Source organism: Neopelma chrysocephalum, unplaced genomic scaffold (genome assembly GCF_003984885.1).
Source record: "Neopelma chrysocephalum unplaced genomic scaffold, ASM398488v2 Primary Assembly neopelma1_257, whole genome shotgun sequence".
In the NCBI taxonomy this organism is placed as follows: Eukaryota; Metazoa; Chordata; class Aves; order Passeriformes; family Pipridae; genus Neopelma; species Neopelma chrysocephalum.
The window spans coordinates 141,712-149,771 of record NW_020897919.1 but is presented as its reverse complement, the minus strand read 5'-3'; the positions used below and the strand labels follow the sequence as shown (position 1 = coordinate 149,771).

The following is an 8,060-nucleotide window of genomic DNA, read 5'->3' as shown; positions in this document are numbered from 1 at the left end:
CCTGAGCTATTCTGTGGAAGGCAGTGACAAGTGGAGTGGGAGACAGCTGCTGCAAGCACGGGAGCAGAACACCACTGACATCCCTGGGGGCGGGGGACAGCCCTACGTCAGGAACTGCACTGAGCCAGGTAGGAATGAAAGGTGCCTCCAGCTCCCTCACCTCCAGGCAGCTGTATTTGTAGCACCTGTACAGCCACATTCACTGATTTTTCAAGTCCATAAACGCTGCTTTTCACAGCAGAGCTTGCATATCTTGAAGTTTTGGGGAGAGGAGGGAGGGATTTTTCTCTGTTCTTTGGGACTTATGTAGGTTATGTGCCCCAAGAGAAATTCTAACACAGTTCTGGCTGCACTTCTCTGCTATAATTTTTCCTCTACTGTAATCCTTAATAACGTTTCTGGACAGATGGATGATTATAGTCTTTTTTAAACAGCAAAAACTGGTACAAAAATTCTTCTTACTCAATTTTTGCTCGTTGGCATAACTCCGGTGTGGTACAGACCCAGGCTTAGAGCCTCCCATCAGCATCTGCAGTGATCTGTCCCCTGCTGTGCTCGGTACCTCGGTGCCTGCCTTCGCCAAACACAGGTCTGTAGGAAGCCTGTGGGATTTTATTTGTGGTGTGGGGTTTTTTTCCCTGCCTCCTCCAGAAGGTAGAACAATAATTACTGAGTACATCGTGTTTTCTCAGGAGAGGGAAAGCAGAAATACCGAGGCGAGGTTACTGTTTCTTCTCCGGGTTGTCACGGCATGACAACAGAGCACATTCTGTAACAGAAACTGATTCCCAGTGCTGTAGGAAAGGAAGTGAAAGTACCAGAGTTTAGGTCCTGTGTGTCGGTTTGTGGATTTTGTTTGGGCTGTTACCACAGTGTAAATGTCAATAGTTCGTGTTGGGCTGGAGGGCAGTCAGAGGTGTTGGAGCTGGCTTGGGTGGAAGGGCAGTGGGACACTCCTGCAGTGTCTGTGGGAGTTACCTGTTGTGCCCAGTGGGCTGTAGGCCAGCTGCAGAATGCAAACTGAAGTGAACAACAGAGCTGGTAGGAAGGGGTTCTGTAGAGAGCATCCATAGGGCAGCTTGTTCCAAATGTTGTTTGTGCCGTCTGTGGTCATACAGCGTGGGGGAGCAAGGGGGTGTTAGTTGTGCTTCGGGAAGAATTTCCGAATTTTCCGTTTTCCCTGCAACTGGGAGCGATGCCAGGTTTCCAGCACAAAATGGGCCACCAGTCATGAGCCCATACAACCTCATCCCACTGCTCCCTCCTAATGTTCAGTGACACAGCCGTGGGGATGACACGGCTCCTGACCGTGGAGCTGCTGAGCTCAGTCCAGTCTAAGGCAAGCTTGGCCATCATCCCAGCAGGTGAGGATGAGGAGACCTTCAGCACAGTTCCCAACAGCAGCTCTCATGTTTAAAGGTGTGGACAGGGGTAGGGTGATTCAAATCCTTGTGCAGCCCTGACGCTGATAACTGTTGTTGTCAGGCGAAGCTGATTGAAGGCTTGATCCCGCAGCCCCCAGGGCAGCACAGTCCTTGCCCCAGCTGTGCTGGTGCTGGCTGGGACCCCAAACAGTGTCACAGCAGTTGGGAAGCAGGGGGTTTCACCAAGCATGTCTGCCTTTGCCTTCTCTGAGGGCTCACCTATGCAGTGCTGCTGGAGGAAACGGGGCGGTTTGGCTGAAATTGTGATGTTGCAGAGCACAACGCACGAGTGGTGCGTAACCAGACCCTCAGGGCTCGTGGGACTGGGGAATCAGCAGAGCTTAAACCCCCTCAGCATCCCTGCAGGACCAGGCTGATGTGTGCTGGCACTCGGTGCTCCTCCTTCCCTTGGGCAGGTGTTGGGAGGGAAGCGCTGCCTGGAAAGACTTGGGGTGTTTTTCCTGCTCTCTTCCCGAATGAACCCATGTAAACACCCACAGCCAGGCAAAAGTGGCTGTTTTTAAAAAAGCAGTTTCACCTCGTTTGCTGGGGGAGGGAAATAAAATGCCTCGTGTTGAAATGTTTTGTGTTTTTTTGCAGTGCTTGGCTCTTGTGCTCTGCTGGCAACAAACACACCTTTACGTGCTGAAGGGAAGATCTCTGTTCTTCAGCTGCACGGGTGTTTGCAGGCTCATTTGAGTGCCTGCCATGCACATTTGCCAACTGCTATTTTTATTTTCTAGTGGTTTATCCTGGGGCCTATCTAGTAGCATTTTATCACCAGAACTGCCCCAGATAAGTGGGGGTTTTGCTCATTTTTCGTTTGAAACAAAAATGATAGAAATATTAAGGGGGTGAAATGGATGGACTGAATCCAGCCTGAAGCCCTTTTTTTGTATTTTTATTTTTTTTGGTCCTTTTGCTGAGAAATGCTCTTCGTGGGCTCTGGCCTGGTCCTTTGGCTGGCTTTGGTTGTGTTGAGTGCCTGTGGAAGCAGAACAGCAGAGCAGCCTGCTTTCTTTTCTGGAGAGCCTCTGGTCTCTTGTCTCTGGATTCCTGATTGCCCAGCCCTGGCGTCATACCTGCTTGTCCTATCCCTCTTGGATCCTGGTGGCTCCTCATGGCAGTGTCTGACAGTGCTGTCACACAGCTGATGCTCTTCTGGCCTCCCTACTGTCCCCTTGTCCTCACGGTCTCCATGTGGAGGTGTGTGGAACTAGAGATGGACAAGATGTTGGACAGAGTTTATTTACGGAAACAGTGATATTGTTAAACACTCGTGATTTTTGGGCTAGGTTTTTAGCTCATGCAAAAGATTATGAGGAAAAAGGGAGAATTATTTGTGTTGTTTCAGGCAAAGTATCATTTACCCACCCAGTCCTGTTCAGAAATGTGACTCACCTGCTGGAAGCCAACAGAAAGGATTAAGCTGGTTTGACGTTGAGCTTTGGGTCAGGTCCCCGTGCTACCAAATTCAAGGTTGCACTGGAGAAGCTCTGAAGGTTGCTGTTCATTCAGACTGGGTTTATTTGCTGTCAGGAAGGTGAGGAGCTCCTGGGCTCTGTCAGGACGGGCCATGGTGTGTCTGGAAATCCCTGTGGGAGGTGCTGGTGCCAGCCCTCATTAGCTCCTCTCCAGACTGACATATGCTTCCCCTGACGAGCTGTCAGCACCATCCTCCCCCGGTGTTAGCACTTCCACTCCCACCTCGGAAAGGCTGAAAATACAGCAACAGCCCTGCTTAAGTGTGCTGTTTTAAAGTCATTATCAGTAATAGCAGGAAATACGTGATTGCTGCAGGAACGAAAAGATCTCGGTGTATTCATTTAGAGCCCCAGGCACAAAAGTGTTTAAATTAAGCAGCCAAAGAAGTTTTTATGCAATTATTTTTTTACGTTTCCTCATCTGATTTCAAAAGCAGCCTTCTCTTTTATCAATATTTCTCCAGTGACTCATAGCTTATGATAATGTAATTTGTGGTGCTTGGCTGTGGAGCAGGTCACCCTTCCAGGCTGCTTGCTGGTGCTTGTGGCCCTTTCTTTGGTGCTGAACCCCAAACCCCCTCGGGTGAGGCTGTGCTTTCTCATCTCTTTCCTCTCACACATTCACTCCTCTCTTTGCAGGATGACTTTTGCACGTGCTCAGCTTTAGGTGGTCTGAGCTCTCCTGGGTTGTCCTGCCCAGAATGACGTCCAGAGAGCTCCTGGTGTTTCTGTGGGTTGTGTGTGGTCTCTTGGACTGTCAGATAAAGCTGCTCAGGAGGTTGTGGCAGTGGCAGGAGGGTCTGGCAGGTCCCAGAGCTGTAGCACAGTCTGAGGTGGGCTTGTGAGCCAGAGACAGGGTGTGTTAAGTGGAGAACTCAAGCGCGGGAGACACGGAAATGAAACGTGGGTGAGATGTGCTCCTGATTTTAGTGGAGCCTCGATATCTGGGTGTGGAGGGTAATGGTGGCTGCTCCATCACTACGGACTTCTCAGCCTTTGTACCTGGAGGTGCAGTGCCAGGCTCTCCTGTCTGAGCATCCTTCTGCTTTTTGCCTCTGTAGGATGCAGGGAGCTGTATCATCACAAGCCTGGGGTTTGCTTTAGCAGGATGGGCTTCTGGATGGGAAATGGGAAGACATAGACAAAAAAAATTCATCTGTAATCCGTGTGGAAAGGTGCTGGAAGTAGCAGTGGGCAGAGTGAGTGAGATTTCTCTTGCTCACCACTGTGGAGTTTCAGAAGGCCTTCTTCAGAAGCATATGTAGTATGCTGTGTGAAGAGTGACTTTTGTTTCCTTTTTTTTATTTTCCTTCTCTGAACCTAAATCCAATTAAAAAAAGTCACCTTCCCTCAAGCAAAATTAATTTTATCCTAGCGAAATGAAAAGCAAAAATTAGTTTCTGCCTTGCAAGTTGCCAAACCTCGCTTTCACTCATGGGAATGTTAGAAAAATAAATTGTTGTTAGTTTAGATACAAAATGTCCTCAAGGAATAGAAAAAAAAGATGTTGTTCTCTCCCTGAGCCATAAGTTGGGTGAATTTGACAGAAATTTGTTTGAACTTCTGCTCCCACGCTCTGCTTCTGTTTGTTTGTCAACTCCAGACCTAAAGTGTCACAAAACTGTGATGTTGGGGTTAGAACCTCAGAAATGAAAACATGCTTGTTTCTTCTGGGTTTGTGTGCTGGCGTGGAGCTGGGTGATCTGTTCCTGCAGCCTGGAAGGAGGGATGTTCTCTGGGTGGGAACAGGTGCTGGGGTTGGTGGCATCACCATAGGTTCTGGCTGGGCCAGCTGCCCCGACAGCTGCAGCTCTGGCTGAGGGGACTGTGAAAGGCAGCCCCTGGGTTTGGGGTTCTTCTTGCAGAGCCTGCTGGCTTTGTTCCTTGGAAGTGCTGCAGATGATTTTCCTTTTCTGTGCTGCGTTCTGGACTCGCTCAGGGCTTGGGATGTGCTCTCTGGGCTGGGTTTAGCAGGATCTGTGGCACTGCAGGATCTCTTGGCAATAAGAGGTGGTCCCAAGTACTGTCTTTAGGACTTTTCAGCCGTCTAAGGGGGCAGCAACCCACGTGTGGCTGAGCTGTGTTGCAGTACAGGTGAGCAGGTGCCTGGGCAGCTCCCTGTGAGGCAGAGCCTGCTGTGTTCTGACAGCAGGGCTTTACCTGGACAATGTGCCAAAGGGGAAGCTCAGAACAACTGCTTTTGGCTGGGGACTGAAAAACTCTGAACTGCTCACCAAAACCATGCAGTTCCCTGGAAAATAGGGCCCCCTGGGCACACACGGGAGGCCAGTTGTGTTCTTTTTGCTGAAATTTTGCCAGCATTCCCATGTGATTATGTGTGCAGCTCCAGGAGCCGGAGCTTTAGGGAGAAAAATAATACAAGCTCGTGTGATTAAAATCAAGAGGTGGCAGTGCTATTTCCCAGTTCATACTTGGTGTGTTCTCTTGCATCCGTGAAACAAAATAATTAGAAAAGGAAGGGGAGCGAAGTGGCAAAACAGCAAATAAACCCCAGAGCCCGAGACCAGCGTTGGCCCCACAGTCTGCTGGCAGGGGAGAGGTGGTGAGTTCCTGCTCGGAGTGCCCTCCTTGGAAAGCTGCTGCCTGTGTTTGCAGAATACATCCCTGCACGTGTATCAAGCAGTTGTAATTAAATCACTGCTTATTGTGATAGAAAAGAACCTCATTAGACCCCCTGGCTCTCGTGAGCAGCCTGCCCTCAGCCCTCTGTGTCACAACAGGGCTGAGATGTGCACTGGTGGGACTGCTGGGACTCATTTGCTTAATTGGTGACCCTTGTGATTAGCCTGTTCCCGCTGTAACTGTTGTTTGGGAATTGCTGTATTGTCCCAGGCTGGCTGTGCAGTGAGGGCTGGCTGAGTGTGCAGGGAAGGTTTGTGTGTCGAGTGAAGAACACCAAAGGATAATTGACTGTTGCTACCCAAGAATCACGTTAGTATCTTGAGAAATTATGACAATTGGAGAGGAAAAAAGGAATAATCCTGTAGGGAACAAGGAACAGATCTTAACCTGTACACCTTCTGTTGTCAGAGGCACAGGAGGATGTTGTTTGGGAGCCAGTCAGAAGTGCGGCCCCGTTTGCACGGGAGCTCTCCCTTGGTGTCCCATTTATCAAGTCAGTGCTTTGCTTTGGGCTGCCAGTGAGCTTTCCTGGCCAAACCTGAAGCTGGGAGTGCTGGCCATGGGATGGCTGGCTGGGAGAATTCAGCACTAGCAGTGGTAGGGAGCACACAGCTGCAGTACCCCCACAAGATCCACATCGGGTACCTCGGGGAGGACCTTTGGGGCAGGTGCTTCACCCCCTTGTTCCCCTCTTCATCCCTGTCCCTCTGCCTGCACGGAAGCCTCACAGCCAAGCAGATTTGCCAGCAGCCAAACCTTAACCTCTTGTGTTTCCCAGTGTTTTGCTCGTGATGGGCTGCTCAGTTAGTTAGTTTTTGAAGTGCTGTGCAAAGGAGTGGGAGGGAGATGCTCTCTACAGGCTGTGGATGTGTAAGGTGGGCTCAGCTGGTGCTTCAGCTCCTGCTCTCTGTTCTCTTTGCAGTCCTCATTTGGACTGTAATGAAATGACCTACCTGCAGCCTATTAGTCACCTCTTAATTACATCACCTCTAAAGGATCTGCCTACTTTATCTCTGGGAAAAAATGCAGGTAGCAAATGTCAGCATTCTTCAGCACAAAGAGGGGGAAAATATTTTCCCAAGTACTTCACCAACCAGTTACTAGAGTTATGTAGTAAGAACCCACATTTAGGATAACAGTAGTGGAGTGGGGGAGCCCTGTGTCCTTTTTTATGATTATTTTTTTCCCCTCTGAAGTAACTTTAAAATGAGCAGAATTTTTCTGAGTGTGGGGGTTTATTTTGGCTTTTTCCTTTGGTTGTGGTTTTTTTTTTTGTTCTTTGTATCTAGAGGAATGACACTTGCTTCCTTGACCTTTTAGTGAGTTTGGGTTACTCCTTTGGTATTGTGTGTTGTGGAAAAGGCCACAGAGAGGTTTAAAATACTGAAAAGGAACAGTTGCTTCCGAGTATTGAAATGCTCTTGCATTTCAAAGGTGTTAAGAAGCAAAGCATGACTTCAGGTATGAATAAATATCACATTGTACCTTTCTGAACTGGGTTTTACTTCTCTGACACCTGAGGATGCCAGGCTGCTGCTGTGCATCGCTCCGGTGATCTGAGAAGTCTTCCATGAAGCCTGAGACCTGAATTTCTAAGGGGGAGGTGGAAAAAATTGTCGGGTCAGGCTTGTTCCTTTCTCCTGGAAGAAAACGTACTTGGGTTTTCACACGCTGAGCCTGGAAAGCAGCTCCACTGTGGGGTTTGGGGTTGGCAGCTGGGGAGAGCCAGTGTGGTCCCCTTGTTTGGTGACACTGGCTGCCTCGGGACACTGCTGAGCTGCAGATGGTGGCTCACAGCTGTAGGAACAGTGAGTGTCTACCAGATGCAGATGTTCTAGATTGGCCAGATACCAGAATAGTTTATTTTTTTTTTTTACACACCTGAATTATTCTTCTCTCACGGTAAATGCAAGTTGTCCACTTAACATTTAAAAATATATTGCTGCATTTTTGTAAAACGTCGTAATTCTCCCCGGGGAAAATCTATGCTACTGTAATTTTTTGGTTGTTAAAAATTTTAGACTTTCAGTACCAAGAAATGTGGGAATGAAGTCATTTGTCTTGGTGCCTGTTGATCCTCAGGCCTTGTAAAATATGTGACTTGGCTTTGCTGGGACAGAGTGCGAGGTTTCTGCCCAGAGCACCTGAAGGACAGTATCTTTCCCAACCTAAATGATGGGTAGAGGTGTTCTGCTCTGACTCCAGAGGAGGAAGGAAATGGAGGGGGCAGTGCAGTAGGGCTGTGGGAAGTGTCAGTTCTGGAGGAGAGTGTTTGATCATTGTAAGGCACTGAGAAGGGTGGCCTGGGATGGAAACAGAAATTCAGTCCCAGCTGTCACAGGTTCTCTAGCTCGCGTGGTTTTCTGTGAGTTTGTGCTACTTCAAAGGGCAACTTCAGGGGGGTGTGTGGAAATATAAAGTATTTTGAAGGATTCTGGGGTTTTGTGAGGTTCTGCACAGCTCAGGGAGTTACTCCCTTGGGTTTGGGAAGGATGCTGGGGGTGGGAGG

The 8,060-nt window shown here is 48.9% G+C and overlaps 1 protein-coding gene across 4 annotated transcripts in view; it reads left to right on the top strand.

Moving 5' to 3' along the window:
- Nucleotides 1-8,060, top strand: part of SLC24A3 (solute carrier family 24 member 3) — an 80,208-nt gene continuing 72,148 nt past the window's right edge. For 2 of the 4 annotated variants that reach the window (XM_027704120.1, XM_027704119.1), the window contains exon 1: nucleotides 1-128. The gene's annotated coding sequence lies outside the window, so the exon portion shown is untranslated. The remainder of the gene's footprint in view (nucleotides 129-8,060) is intronic. The other 2 variants (XM_027704118.1, XM_027704117.1) reach the window with 1 other exon arrangement.